General features: G+C 40.6%; 1 pseudogene; it reads left to right on the top strand.

Annotated features, from left to right (window-relative positions):
• The window catches only part of LOC138022370 (NFX1-type zinc finger-containing protein 1-like), a 42,709-nt pseudogene extending 36,287 nt beyond the window's left edge, over window positions 1-6,422 (top strand).
• The last annotated feature ends 9,041 nt before the right edge of the window (window positions 6,423-15,463 follow it).

Here is a 15,463-nt window from a genome sequence, read left to right as displayed (position 1 = left end):
GCAATTACCTCCATTACTAATTTCGCTTTTCAAAAACTGAAACACAACCTAACTAAGTTTCCCGTCGCTTTCAAATCTTGCTCTATTTCGACCGGTAAGCTCAGTTGGTTGAGTCGCAGATTACTGTGTTGGGCATCGGGTTTTGCTTAAGGCTGAAGCGACAATCAGGATCTTTAAAATACTGAGAACAAAGGGATGTCATTCTGCTGAATGATATCTGCAGATGAACATTGCAATCTCCTTGGATAAGGACGCTAATTGGAAGGTTACTTCCAAAACCGTTTAAGTTAAAGAATGAATACACTGATCAAAAAGGATAGGGGACGTAAATATTTTGATGTTTCCCCGGGCACTCCTTCAAAGCAATGCAAGCTGGCAATGTGTGGGCACAACGCTATAAGAATATTGTTAAGTATCATTTTTTATGAGTGCTTGCTTCCTACGTGAATGATCAAATGTACTAACGAAATTATTCTTGCTTGAAATGCTTTTGATTTTTGTCGCAGCTAAAAGAAACCAAGAACAATGCGAAGAAAGAGCTGATTCAGTGAATTTATTGACACAACAAAGCATAAAGCCATCGTCTGGTAGACCGTTCCATAGAAAAAGTCCCTCTTTGGACCTCAAATCCTTGAAGAAGGAGGATGCTATCAAGGTGGTCCGTAAGCTGAATGAAGAGATGGCTCATTTGAAGTTCCTTATAAGATCTAAAAAGCAGCAGCACAGCAGCGATGAATTCGTGTCCGATTTAATTTGCACGCTGGCCGTAGTCTGCAAGGCTCCAGAAAGTGAGGAAAAATACAAGATTATTGCTGCATTAAAAGGCTCGTCATTCCTGAGAGTGAACATTCCCCGTTTACTTGATTGTTTTCAAGTATCAACAACCACACATGACCAAGATTTTAGGCAAGAGTTTTTTGAATGTCTCATTACGTTCTTTTCGACTTTCTTGACGCATTTCCCTAGCTCGTATGCTGAAATTCCATATGACCTGCTGAAAAGGGCCTTGGATCGTTCGCATTTGACAAGAAGAGAAAAGGTGGAAAAGGAGTTGGATGCTTTTAAGCAAGCCAGAGATAATATTATCCAAGATGAAAGGCAAAGGCTCGGGAAACGTTTCACCAACAGAGCAAGACAAAAGCCAACAGACGATTTTAGAGACATACCGATTTGTCCAACAAACAAAGAAATTACGAGTCGAGAAAGACCTTTCCTGCGCACGAATATTATAAAGGGGCGATATGAGGATGCGGAGCATTACCTCGATGTCCAGTTTCGATTGCTTCGAGAAGACTTTCTTGAGCCACTGAGGGAGGGTATTCACGAACTGGTCCTAAACATACCAAGACAAAAACGAAATCAGTTTGGTATAAAATATTACCCTAGTGTTACAATCTCCGGCAAGCAATTTAAGAATTACGGTATAATACATCAAGTACAAATTGATGTTTCTAGATTCAACACCAGCAGATGGAGTCATTCACGACTCATATACGGCACCTTTCTTTGTCTTTCACAAGACAATTTCAAGACGATGCTTTTCGCAACTGTTGTAGAACGAGATGAAGAGCAACTGAAAGAGGGCAGAATTGGGATTCAATTTATCGGAGACCAAGATGTTTGGGACATTGAGATCCGCAATTGCAATTACCAAATGGTCGAGTCACCTGCCTATTTTGAAGCCTACCGTCATGTTCTTAAAGGTTTGAAGGAACTGAATGGACCAACCTTGCCATTTAAAAAATACTTGGTCGAGTGCAGTGAAGAAATCGATCCACCAAAATACTTAAGACGTAATGACTCCCAGCAGCCGGTTTGTTATGATCTCAGCAAGGCCCTCGATGTCTCAGATGAATGGAAGGCAACTGCAGTACCTGTTTTGCAACCTGAAGCCTGGCCTCCAGTAAAGGCACTTCCCCTAAACACTTCTCAATTAGAAGCGCTGAAAACAGCAATCACAAGTGAATTCTCTGTCATTCAGGGTCCTCCAGGGACTGGTAAAACGTTCGTTGGGACTAAAATTGTAAGATGTTTACTTGAAAACCGTAATGCATGGGATCCTCAGCACAACTCACCAATGCTGATGATATGTTACACAAACCACGCACTGGATCAGTTCCTGGAAAAGCTACTGGAATTCCTTCCCAAACGAGAAATAATTCGTGTGGGAACCCGGAGCAAAAGCGTTGAATTAGAGGACTGCCATTTAAAAAAATTCACCGACAGAAGTAATAGGCTGAAAAACAAACACCGTGACATCTGCACCCGGATGGAAGAACATGTCAACGAGATTAAAAAGTGGAAGAAAAATCTTGCAAAGGCAAAGTTGGAACTGCCACTCTTGGAATTTGATGATTTAGAGGAAATGATGAATTTCACACACGCAGACCAGCTTTCTAATGCAATATTTCCTCATTACGTGGCAAACAAGAGCCAAAGACCAGAAAACGCTTTTAGGCTGTGGCTCTGCGACAACCATTTGGTGAATTCCTGGAATCAGAGTATGCAAGACGAAGGAGAAGACGAGAATGAACAAGTGGCAGATGGGTCAGTCCTACCAGAAAACAGTTCACATAAAGATATTGAAGAGGTCATTTTGGCTGAAGCGTCAATGTATGTAGGTGATAACAACAAAAGCGTAAACCTTGCGATAGACCTGAATGACCCTACAATAGAAAAAGTCACTGGTTTTTCACAATATCATGGAAGCTTCAGTCCAACTGAGGAACAGTTCCGGCAGTCAATTTCAGAGGACAACGGTAAATTCCTTTTTCAAGGACAAGACCAATCAGCAATGAAGGAAGACGAAGATGAAGAATGGACAGTCGTCAAGAGCCACAAAAAGAAAGAGAACGAGGAACACGGCGGCAGCCCAAATTCACCAAAAAGAATGAAAATGATTACTGCTGACATTTCTAGAGTAGAAAATGATCTTAAAAAGGAAACACCGATGACCACTGCAGAGATGATGTGTGTCGACAATATCTGGGATTTACAACGACTACAAAGACTGCGATTGTATCTCTGCTGGGTTGAGAACTACCGTGAACATTGCAGAATAGAAGTTTGGAAAAATGAAAAAGAATATAAACTACTTTGTACAGAATTAGAGGCAGTTTCATTTGAAAAGGCGGAGGAAGTCATACGTAAGGCTACCGTGGTTGGAATGACAACAACGTCTGCAGCTAAATACCTTTCGGTGCTTAAAAACGTAGCTCCAAAAATTGTTGTCATTGAAGAAGCTGCTGAAGTGATGGAAGCCCATATTCTTACTTCTCTTACACCAAATACAGAGCACACCATTCTTATCGGAGATCACAAACAACTACGTCCGAAAGCTGCAGTCTACAAATTAGCACAAAGTTACAACTTGGAGGTCTCTTTGTTTGAGCGGATGGTAATGAACAACATGGAATGCAAACGTTTATCCGTACAACACAGAATGCGCCCTGAAATAGCCGCACTGACAAAGAGAATCTATGACCACGAAATTCTTGACCACGAATCGGTGAACAACTTTGAAGGCATATCTGGTATGTGCCGCAATTTGTTTTTCATTGACCACAAACAACCCGAGAGGATGGTAAGCGGTTTACAGAGCTATGCTAACGATCATGAGGCACAGTTTATGGTAGCACTTTGCAAATATCTTCTACTACAAGGATACAAGGAAACACAGATCACAGTTCTAACAATGTACATTGGTCAGTTGCTTCTTCTCCAAGATCAATTGCCACGGTCAGCTTTTAAGGAACTTAAGGTCTGTGCAGTTGACAACTTTCAAGGTGAAGAAAATGATATCATTCTTCTCTCACTGGTGCGAAGTAACACAGAGGGTCGCATCGGCTTCCTTGCTGACTTCAATAGAGTCTGCGTGGCACTCTCACGTGCTCGCAAAGGGCTCTACTGCATTGGAAACTTCAGCTTACTGAAAAACAAGTCTGATTTGTGGAAAGAGGTTTGCAATGATTTAGAAGCAAAACATGGCATCGCTGATAGTCTGCAGCTTCTTTGTACGAAACACAACAACGTCACTCTTGTAAGAAAAGCAAGTGACTTTAATCCATTGGGAGGATGCAATATTCCCTCGCACGTGTCACCATCTCACAACTTGTGACCAAATGATCAAAGTAGTCCCCAAATGTGGTCATGAACAAAAAATACCGTGCAGTGTTGAACCTGAAACGTTTCTCTGTCGGATGAAATGCGAAAAGTGCTTCCCTGTGGGCATTCTTGTGTTGAAGAATGTGGGCAGAAGTGCACATTTAAGTGTTAAGTTATTTGCAATAAATCCCTTTCATGTGGACACATAGCAAGGCTACCATGCTTTATTGATACCATGGTGTACAGTCAGTGCAAAGAAAACTGCGGGAAAGTTCTTGATTGTGGACATCCATGTTCAAAGAAATGCAGAGAAAAGTGTCAGTGTGCGGCCGAAATTAATATTACCATGCAATGTGAGCATGCGAAAAGAATCAAGAGTCGAAAGAAAGAGGATCCAATTCAGTGCGGTGAGAAGTACAAGCGAAAATTGGACTGTGGTCACGATTGAGGGATCTTTCATGCGGTCACCAGCAAAGTCTGCTTTGTTACTAACAGTCAGAAGGTGCTTTTTGTTACGCTCCTTGTTCAAGAAAACTGGAGTGTGGTTACCAGTGTCCCTCGATGTGTGGCCACATCAACCCATCTTCATAAAAATGTGATCAGCCATGTGATAGGCTAAGAGCCTGTGGGCACCTGTGCAAAGAAATCTGCAGCAGCAATTGTGAGACTAATCCATGCAAGGTTCTCGTAAAAAGTACTTTGCCATGTGGTCATCTGGGGACTCTAGCCTGTTACGAAAATCCTGAAGAAGTCATTTGTAACAAAACAGTTCAAGTCAAACTAGCATGTGAGCACGAAGTAACTCTTGCCTGTCATGTAAAACCAGAGGACCACCGTTGTAATCAGAGGGTTCGAGTCAAGCTCTCTTGTGGACGTGACAAAAATGTATCGTGCAGCTTAGCGAAGGATAAGCGTCAAAGTATGGCTTGTGAAACAATAGTGGCATGTAAGTTACCTTGTGGCCATGAAAAAATGGTGCATTGTTCGCTTGATGTGGACAAAGTAAGGTGCGACGCCCCATGTGAACGCTATCTTCCTTGTGGACACCAATGCACTAACAATGCGACGATGTCTGTGTTTTTCAATTAGCTTGTTTAAAGAAATGCAGGAAACAGCTCAAGTGCCGTCATCAATGTCCCGGTAAATGGTCTGAGGACTGCAGCCAGTTCAGTTGTCAATTAATGGTGAAAAAGAATCTTAACTGCCCAGGGAATCATTCCCAAGAATTAGCTTGTAGTCGCGATCCGAAAACCGTGAAATGCCAAGACCGCTGCAAACGAAATCTAGATTGCGGTCACCTATGTCCAGGTAAATGCTCTGAAGAGTGCAGTCAGTTCATTTGTCAATTGATGGTCGAAAAGAATCTTAGCTGCCCAGGGAATCATTCCCAAGAAATGGTTTGTAGTCGGGATCCGAAAACCGTGAAATGCCAAGAACGCTGTAAAACCCATGTCCCGGTAAATGTTTTGAGGGATTGCAGACAGTTCAGTTGTCAAATGATGGTCAAAAATTATGATACGTTGACAGTTGAGCGGCTAGAAAGAATCGCTCTTTCGCGAAGCGAAATTGGCTTTGCGTCACTCCCATTTGGAAAACCCGCTGACTTTGAGAATTTTGCAGGCACTGGAACTTTTAGAAACTATGCCAACATCATGAAGTGTATTTCACCAGATCGATTTTCCGTGATGGGGAAGAAGTGAACGAATTGCGAAAAAGGTGTGTGCAGTGCATTGACGAGGAGGAAAGCGACTAAGGCGTGTTCCAGCGAATCAGAATTGGGAAGGATGGAATTGCTAAAGGGATGTAAAATTGGTCTGCGGTCTTTAAATGAGGGAAAAATCAACCACCTGGAGTATTGATTGATTGGGTACAACGGAATTGAAAACAATACTAAGATCGGGCATCCAGTAAGAGTGGAAGAATTGAAGGCAGATACCAGCGGCCGAATCAAGCGCTTATTCGTAACAAACAGCACTACTAAAAGGAATAAAAATTCAGGCGTTACAAATTGGCATTAACTTACACTCTGGAATTCATGGCATGCTGTTCTACTGACCGTACAGCATAGCTAATCTTCAGGGTCATGAGCAAACTTAAGGGTTCAGATAAACATAGCTAAAAGAGTGTTCAGTATTTGCAAACATTTGGTGATCCAGCCCATTGTCGGACCCAAGCAGTGCACGGGTCAAAATGTTTAAGTACATTGTAATCATCTCGTTTCCTTCGCTGGCTTCCTATTTAGTTGCCATAGGCGATTCCTTCCTCTTTCCTTCATTTTAATTTGTTTTTGAATGAATAAACGCCACTTCCAAACTAAACGTGATCCCTTTTCAAAGTGAGCATGAAACTTCCGTCAGTTCCAAATTTTTGTCTGTTGTAACCGCATTTCCCATGCGCGTGTCCTCTGCCAGCACGTCTCTTCCGCTTGCCAACGAGGAAACGGCAATTACTGTTGTAGAGTGTTGTTAATTGCTTTTCTAGGAATATAAGTAACAGTAATTTAGTAAGCAGACTTTGTAACAAAACACGCCTTGAATAAGAGGATGGAAGAGAACAGGAAGAACAAATATTGTTTGAAATGAATCAAAGAGCACGTCCTTCTTTAAAAGCAATTCTTTTTTTTAGTTTGACAAGACTTAGTTACAGATAGGTTTAATCCAGAGTCATTCAAAACAAGCTCTTTTGTAATCGAAAATGATTAAGTATCACCCATAACGAAAGTAGATTGTGTCATGCCAATTTATTCGCAGTCTCGTCAAGATATTTCTTCTTCATGTACCGTCCTACCAATGTGCGGGAGTGATTAAAAAAACTTGTTAAAAGCGGAGCTCCGCGCGCGAGCGAAGCACCATAATTAAGAAAATATGGTAATCCATCGATGCGAAAAATTTTGATTTTTAGCCATGACGTCATGGATCGTACGTCCACCTTTCCATGTATGCCAATGTGATCAGTATCATACTAGTTTACAGCAGACATCTTTGATATTGGACATCCATGTTTTGATCAATTAACGCCTGTCAAAACAAGGTATCCGCTGACCATTACCACGTGACCACATCGCGGGCTCATGCTTAGAGCTCACCAAACTCAGCTGTTTTTTGGAACTTGACCGCTGACCAGGTACTGGTTTTCGATTGGATTGCAGGTTCAACTCAGGTTAACTCACCTAAACATAAACGAGTACAAGGAAAGATTACGTTTTTGCAAACGTTAGCCGTGTAGCACTTATATTTGAACAGACTTAACTGATTAGAGTGTAATGTGAAATGCTAAGTTTCTACCCCATATGAACCATTTGAGCGTTAGCCCTAATGATGGAAATGGGCCCACACAAGGACGGAGAAAAACTCTGACCAGGGTGGGAATTGAACCCACGCCCTTCGGGTAAGATCACTGCTGCTCTACCTTTCTGTGGCTCGACGCGGATACACGGCCATACTACATCAACTATAGTTCTTACACAGTCAACGCTTTTCGTGTTCAGGTAGAAAACGGTTTGGAAAATGTTTTCTTTCTGCATTTTTCGCTGGTTTCAATCCAGTTTGACATATCGTAATTGCTGTGATCCACACAGGCGGCTACGCAGTTATTCACGTCAAGCATCGAAGGGATAAAAACTTAAAGCTGTTTTTGTGAAGTTGGCCGCTGACCAGGTACTGGTTTTGGATTAGATTGCAGGCTCGACTCAGGTGAACTCACCTAAACATAAACGGGCTTCATTTTTCGCGCGCTTTCTGTCGCTCGACGCGGCTACAAGGCCATACTACATCAAGTATAGTTCTTCTTTTCGTGTTCAGGTAGTATAGATCGTTTTCACGTGACGTCATCATTTTTTAAAATCCAAAACTAAAGAGCCACGAAAGTTTTTATCCTCATCAGGCATAAGAGGCGGTAAATTTGTATCCATTTGCAATTTTAAAGCTCGATAGCGTGCTTCGTTTGGAAACCAGAGCATTTTGAATTTCTGAGTTATAGCGGTGCGTGACACGAGGCGACGATCGAGTTTATTGAGAAATATATATTTATCTCATGGTTTTGAGCCTTTTTAGAACTTAAAGCATTAGAAAACGTGCTTAGGTAAATAGCTGTCTGTTCAGTACAGATGATCACTCGCCTAGATAGCCAAAGTAAGTAACAGATGTTGACACTATTTTCCGGCCGCCATATTGGTGCACCACAGATGTGCACCAACATGGCGTTTTCATACTGGGCTCTGTAAATTTTTGCGAAAGATTTCGACGAATATCTGAAGTTTGGGGAAACGCACAGGCCTAAAACTTGGAGAAGTGTCTTCTTCATTTATCTTCTACAACATCACGAATTCTTGACGTTTTCCACGGGATGGTTTTCGATTTATTTTTTTATTGCGTGACAGTGAAAACGATCTATACGGTTTGGAAAATGTTTCCTTTCTGCATTTTCGCTGGTTTCAATCCAGTTTGACATGTCATTGGCGGCTACGCAGTTATTCAAGTCAAGCATCGGAGGGATGCTTAGAGCTGCTGTATTGCAATTTTTGATATATCTTTAGAAGCTCTGATAAGGTTACATGATGCCTGGAGGACCTATGACTAGAACAGAAACGAAAGGAGAGCGAAAGAAAACGGCAACGACAAAACAGAATCCCAGTAATAACTCATACTTAGTGCAAGAAGTCACTCCACAAATTCTTTTCTTTAAACCGTTTGTTATTTTCAACAAATGGGTTAATCCGTTTTTCCTTTACTCAGGGATGAAAATCGATTTTTTATTGTTAACTGGAAGTAAATAACAATCATCTGTACTCTTTTGGACATAAAGAAAAAGTTGATTTGTTTGTTTGTTTTGCTCTAAAATGCGATCGAACAACTTGAGTGCTTTTTAATCCGTTTGCCCAACTGCTTTCGATGTGCCTCGACACCGACAAGAAAATTTTGCCCTTATGTTATAAACACGTAATCGCAATGAGTTTTCGTAAAATTAAGGGGGAATTTCACTAGCTTATGTTAAGTTTGTTCAAAGCACCTAAACGTTAATTAAGTGTTGGAGCGGATCTCGTTTGAAGGTCGTCATTTCTTGGTTGCATTCTGCCGATTCTTGTTCCAAGCCAACCTGGCGTGTTTCAATGAATTACATCAAAATGCGAATGATCTTGTTTTCAGAGATAAAGTGGAATAAAGTACATCAGTAAAACTCTTCTTTGACCTTGAACTGACAGAGTTTTTTTTATGGCTTTTAATTTTAGCGTGATTCCTATTCGCTGGCTATTGACAGTTGAGTCTGAAATGGCTTTTTCCTTTTCCATTCGCTCGCTGAGGAATGTGCTTGTTTTCTTTTAAAACTCATGCGGTGCAAGAAAAATTAATTGCCAAACTGGTGAATTCCAAAGTAACTTTCACTCGTAAAACTGATATCGTAGTCGTCGCTTCGTGATTCATGCGATATCGGTTTTAAGCGTAAAATTTACCGTGGAATTCACTAGTTAGGCAATGAATTTTTCTATAGAAGAAAGCAAAGAAAATGATTTAATAATTAAAGCAGCAACCGGAAACATCACAACGCGAACAATTCGAAACCTTTTATTTTCACTAACCCAACAGGCAGTAAGAATAAATAACTAAGGGAGCTCCGCTTTTAGGCTTGGCTAATTTATGAACCTAACGTCCTATCAAAGCACCGATAAAACGTCACATGCATGAGCTTTAAACCACTCCTGCTCGTTTATTAAACAGTACGTAAGGGCAGGGATCTAGTCAGGTTGGATGAAACGTGCGAATCCTTGCTGTAATCCCACTTTACTTTCAGCAAGGTTTATTCCCCAAAAGCCCCAAAATGTTTCTAGTCCATGTGAGGTGCTGCTGTTATCTGTAGAAGTCGAAGGCTCATAGCACTTTTCCAGATCTTCTTCCCCTGAAACAATTTTCAGGAGGTCACGAGGGGCGTATATTAATCACTTCAAGCAGTATCTGTTAAACATTTGTAAGAACAGAATGTGCGCATGTACGCAACATAAGGTCTTGCGTTTTGAATTGTTCTGAAATTGGAAAGTAAAACCTTCGAGATCAGTTTGTCAATCTCACTTACTTGTTCACTTTTAAGGAAGCTTGATTTCTTAGACACAGACGGATACTAATCATCTCTAATGGAGTAAAGACATTTGATAATGTAAAGATTAGGTAAAACAGGTCACTTCCGGTTGCCGTCCGCGTCTGAAAAACGCGCGTGCTTAAGGTCCCTGAAGCTTTCTTAAGGCCGGGGCACACCAGGCGACACGTCGCGAGGACAAGTCGCCGCAGCAATTCGCCTCGTAAGACACGGTTAATTTTCTGAAAATCATTGTCGCTGCGATCAGTCGCACGAATTCAAACCAGCTTGAACTCGTTTAATTGATGGCAGCTACAAAATTAGGGAAAGCAGCGTTGTCGCACCGTGTGTACACTTCCGGCAACAAGTCGCTGCGACAAAATATAAATGAACAAATGAGAGAACGTCATATGGTCCGCCATATTGAATTAGAAAACTACTTCACATTCCCCCTCATACGAGATCACTGCGCGTGCACCGAACAGGCGTCGTGTCGCAAAGTCTTGTTTTGCAAGTAGGACACAAGGAGAGACTTGTCGCAGAGACCTGTGGCTGCAACTTGTCGCCGTGTGTCTCGGCCTGTAAGCTCTCTATTCAAACACAACAACGACCTCACTCTGAAGAACAATTCCACATTCTATCAACGCCATTTCCGTTAACTCAGTTCTTTGTATGTACATGTAATAATTCAGCCCATTGTAATAGACCAAATCGGCTAACTCAATGTTGTACCCAATTCAAACCCTCTGGGAATAAAACGTTTTGTTCCGGGTATTTCCATATCATTTAAATATGAATAGAATACACAAAGAATATTATATCCGGGAGATTTGAATTGGGTACAACATTGAGTTAACCGATTAGGTCTATTGAGAAGGGTTTGCGCGGTGGTGACAGCACTCGCCTTCCACCAATGTTGGCTGGACTCAACCTGATATCTGGGTTGGGTTTTCTTTTTTCCTTCGGGTACTCTGGTTGTCCGACAGAGCTGAAAAACGACTGCGCAAGTCACTGATCCGCGGCACGAAGCGCAGGCTCAAGGGCGCGCTCATTCAAAAAGACTATTTGTTCGCCGGAAAATGACAGCCGTTGATTAAATCAAAAAAATAAGGTCGCTGTTTGAAAGATAAGGATTTTGTCACAATTTTTGACGAGTTTTGATGTTTTTTCAAAAATTGAAGGGGTGTACAAATTGTGTAAAAATTGTTTTCGCGCGGTAAATGCACCTTTCGTGTGACTATACGGTGAATGGAGTTAACGAGCGCTGCAATGCTTACTTTTTTGACAGTGTTGGCTTTTGTCGCAAGTTTCTCGAACGGTTTTTGCAAGTTGTTGGTTTTCTGGGAGGACCAGAAATTCCCTTAAACCCTGTTTTGGCGATGTTCGGCCGGTGGAATTGGTGAGAGCTTCGAACTTATCGGTGGAGACTAGTTCGTCGAGTGGTTGCGATACAGGACAATGTCTCTTTGTCTGTGTCGGTAAAGAGACATTGAAAAACCTTATGACGTTCCAGATACTCTCTATAATACTCTGAACAATAAAGGAAGACAACTGGTGAATTATAGACCGGGTGGTGAATGGTGACACGCTTACAAAAGATATTTTGGCAAGCATGCTGAAAGCGATATTAAAATGGAGTATGCAAAGATGCAAGAACTCAGGCAAATTGAGCTCCACGTTTCTCTAAATTTTAATACGAATTTATAATTATCATGAAAGCAAAATACATCTTTCGCTCTTCACACAGCATTTTTTGTTAAATTTATAGAAGAGCGATGAAAGCCAGCCCCAACAGAAACTGAGATAAATCGGTGAAAAGATTATACACTGTATGATACACAGAGAGCAGGCAAAAAAGTGCTTCATCCTGGAAAGCCCACTTACTGACATTAAACAGCTCAGAGAAAATTAATTTGCCCCTTGATTTGCTTGCCTTTTAAAATAAAAATTCATCAGATCCTAACCTGATCAAGAGACGTCATTAATGTTATTTTTCTTTCAGAAAGTAAATCCTTTTTTCCATATTTAACAATTGACAAGAAACTACAAAAATTTTACAAGGATCAGTTCAGACAACACAGTGCATATTGCAAAACTGATCTAAACTTGAGACATTTCACACATGCATGCTACATTGTACTTGATGGGTTTGAACAAAATCTTTAGAGCATAGACAACTAGGAAACATCCCTAAAAGGGGCATTCCACAAAATTAACATTTTCAACTGTATAGCAAAAAGTTCACTCTAGCATTATCTGCCGACTGGCGTAGGTGGTATTATCCTAAAAAGATGATTGTATATTAAGTAGATGGAATCCAGTCATCAGTATAATACACATATGCAAGGGCTATTCCATGTGGGTCCCAATGCTCAAGAAGATGTTTGTTTTTAATTTTAATTTTTTCTCTGACAACTTGTCATTGAATGTGTTTGAAGGTGTTCTGGGTTTCGGCGTCACTACATGTATCTGAAGCATTACTGGGTTGGCAACTCATCAGATCAAAAGCATTCGCAAAGTTTGCGTGCAGGTGCAAACAACATGCATTTGTGATGTTTTTGCTTGAATATGTTGTCCCCATTTTTTTTATAAGTACCACATTTAAAAAAGTGGCATCTTAAAGCTCTGTGCTGGTCCAAAAAGTTCATAACTGAAAAAAGGTTAAGGACTGGTATTCAGTTCTAAGAAGAAACTGAAAAGTTTGACAATGTGAAGAGTACTAAACAAACTGCTTAAAACTCAACAGCATTGTCTGGATTTCTCAGTGACTTTATCCAGTCTTTTGTTCCACACTACCAACATGGACAAAGTGAACTCAATAAGATTATTGTGGTTTATTGCTGAGAAAAAAAGGCTGAATTTCTTCTCGCTCCTTTTAGAGCTAATATTTCACAAAACTGCCGCAAATAATACCAGGTGGATCCATCTCCCTAAGGACAAAAAACGAAAATGAATGTTATTGTCCATGAGATGCATATTACAATGCTATAATCTACAATATCATAATGATATTATTATTTTCCTAGACACAGGAAACTGCACATATCAGTTTTTATGGGGGCTGTGAAAATTAGTACAAAAAGTCATTCTTATTACACAACCAAGACAAAGAAAACATGATGAGCTAACCATATAAACATACTATAAACCACACATAAACCAATGACCCTTAACTGTTTGCCTTAACACATGTTCTTAAATTTTTTGAGTCTAACCATAATTTTGCCTTGGATGTTGGGTTGAACATAGATTTGCAAATAATGGCCAGTCAAGCTGGAAAGAAAAATACCATCTTCCAAGTTTTGACATAGATGTTGACACCAAGTGTGTTGCATTATTACAATAATGATAGATCATTATTATTTGGCGATTGTGGAAGCTAGACTACAATTAAGTCACTCGGGTGCCACTTTGAAGCAGTATTTCCCTGTCAATAATCCTAGGATTAACAGGAAGCAGGGCCTGGACTTTGCACTTTTATTTAACAAATTGTTCTTTTCCTAATTTATGGATGTTCCATTAATTAACAGGCCAACAGTCTCCGGAACATGGGTGTATCAGTTGATTGCACAGGGTATTTTGGTGGGCAAGTATTTATGATTCTGTAATCAAGCCTCACTATGGCAATAAATTAAACAATGTTATTGATCACACTACTGTGCAACTAGAACTTCTTCTGAGTGTAATCTCAGAGGCCAGTCTTGCAACCAATTTACCTTTTCATTGAAGAAATGCCCTGAGACAGGGACAAAGAACTTCAATATTTTCTGTGTAGTTCTGGCCAGTACTTGTGTGTTCATTCCAACTTCACAAGTTGACAAGGTGTTTTCTTTTAGACAGCTGACTTTATGGGGGCAGTCAGGAGGTTAAGTGGCTACTGCAGAGTGGCAGCACTCTAAATGAACTGCTGCCTTGGTTCAAGGAGAAGGTTGACAACTTTCAAATAATGCTCTTAGAACATGTTACGTTTAATTAACGCATTGTAAATACATGTATGATTGATTGTAAAGGTGATTTCAGAAAACCCTGCCCAAATTATCTGGTTGATGAAAACTGTAGAGATTGCATGGGCAATACCCTAGTGTGCAAACTGAACCAAACGTTGTGAACACTTCATGCTTCAAAAACAAATATGGAACACTCACCGTAGCCTCCGTTAGTTTCTGCAGCGCATATTCCCAAACAAATTTAACTGGGTTTGGATCTCAAGGCCCAAAAATTCCACACAAATATATTACACAGATCTGATGTGTCTCCTTAAATTAAATCACCACGATCTCACTTCCAAAATTCACACCGTCAAGAGTTATAAAGTGACAAAGGCAGAAGACGAGATCAAACGATCGAAATGGACACTTCGCGTCTCATATGCACGATTTGGGCTCCCTATCTGGCGCATGCGCAGTCGTCTTTCAGCTCTGTCTGGTTGTCCCCTCTCACAAAAAACATCTACTTTTCATTTTTTTTTTTTTTTTCATTTGATCTCCATTGCTATGAAATTATTTACTGCCTTCTCAATTAGAGGAGCATTTGGGCTTAGCTACACAAGACTGAGACTTTTATAACGTTATCATTTCTATGATTATTGTTGAGTTTGTAGAATCATGATATGAAGTTTCACATATTTGAACTGCTGAATAGAATAAAATGAGAATTGGGAGGATCATAGTTAGTTGAGCATCTATTAAGCAGTTTCAAAGGAAGCCGGAAATCCAGTCTCGATCCAGGCCCTCTACCGTTCAAGTCTGACCGAAAAAAATCCAGTCTCAATCCAGGCTAGATTGAGGCTCCATCTTGTCGAAGTCTGGATTTTTCGCTGCTCAACTAACTACGATGACCTTTCCAACCCTCGTTTCATCATCATCCAAAAGAGCAGTAGCTGTGGAGTGAATTAAGAATCCGGTTTCGGAGATCTTCACTCCACAGCTACTGCTCTTGTAGAGGCCACCAATAATTGAGCTCAAAATAATGATCGTGGCTATGTGAATAGACCTCATCAGCTAGCTGCTCCCATGTAGTCTGGAGCAAGGCCATTTAATGATTTGTGGTATGGAGACGTTTGAAAAGAAGCCAGTCACTGTCTTGAGGCAATTGGCAGTCTTAGTTTGATTTAGAGTGAGTTTGTTGGTAATCACCCATTTACTTACGCTTGCAAGGTCTTGATTAAGATAAAAGTCGATGTCATCTACGTTTGAACTCGCAAACGTTAAGTGAATATCGTCAACAAACATTTGGTAGATCATTTATGTAAATGAGAAACAACAGAGGATCCAGTACGGTCCCCTGTGGAATC

Source organism: Montipora capricornis, chromosome 10 (assembly GCF_036669925.1).
Source record: "Montipora capricornis isolate CH-2021 chromosome 10, ASM3666992v2, whole genome shotgun sequence".
Taxonomy (NCBI): domain Eukaryota; kingdom Metazoa; phylum Cnidaria; class Anthozoa; order Scleractinia; family Acroporidae; genus Montipora; species Montipora capricornis.
The sequence above is the reverse complement of the archived record's forward strand: the minus strand, read 5'-3'. Positions and strand labels throughout refer to the sequence as shown.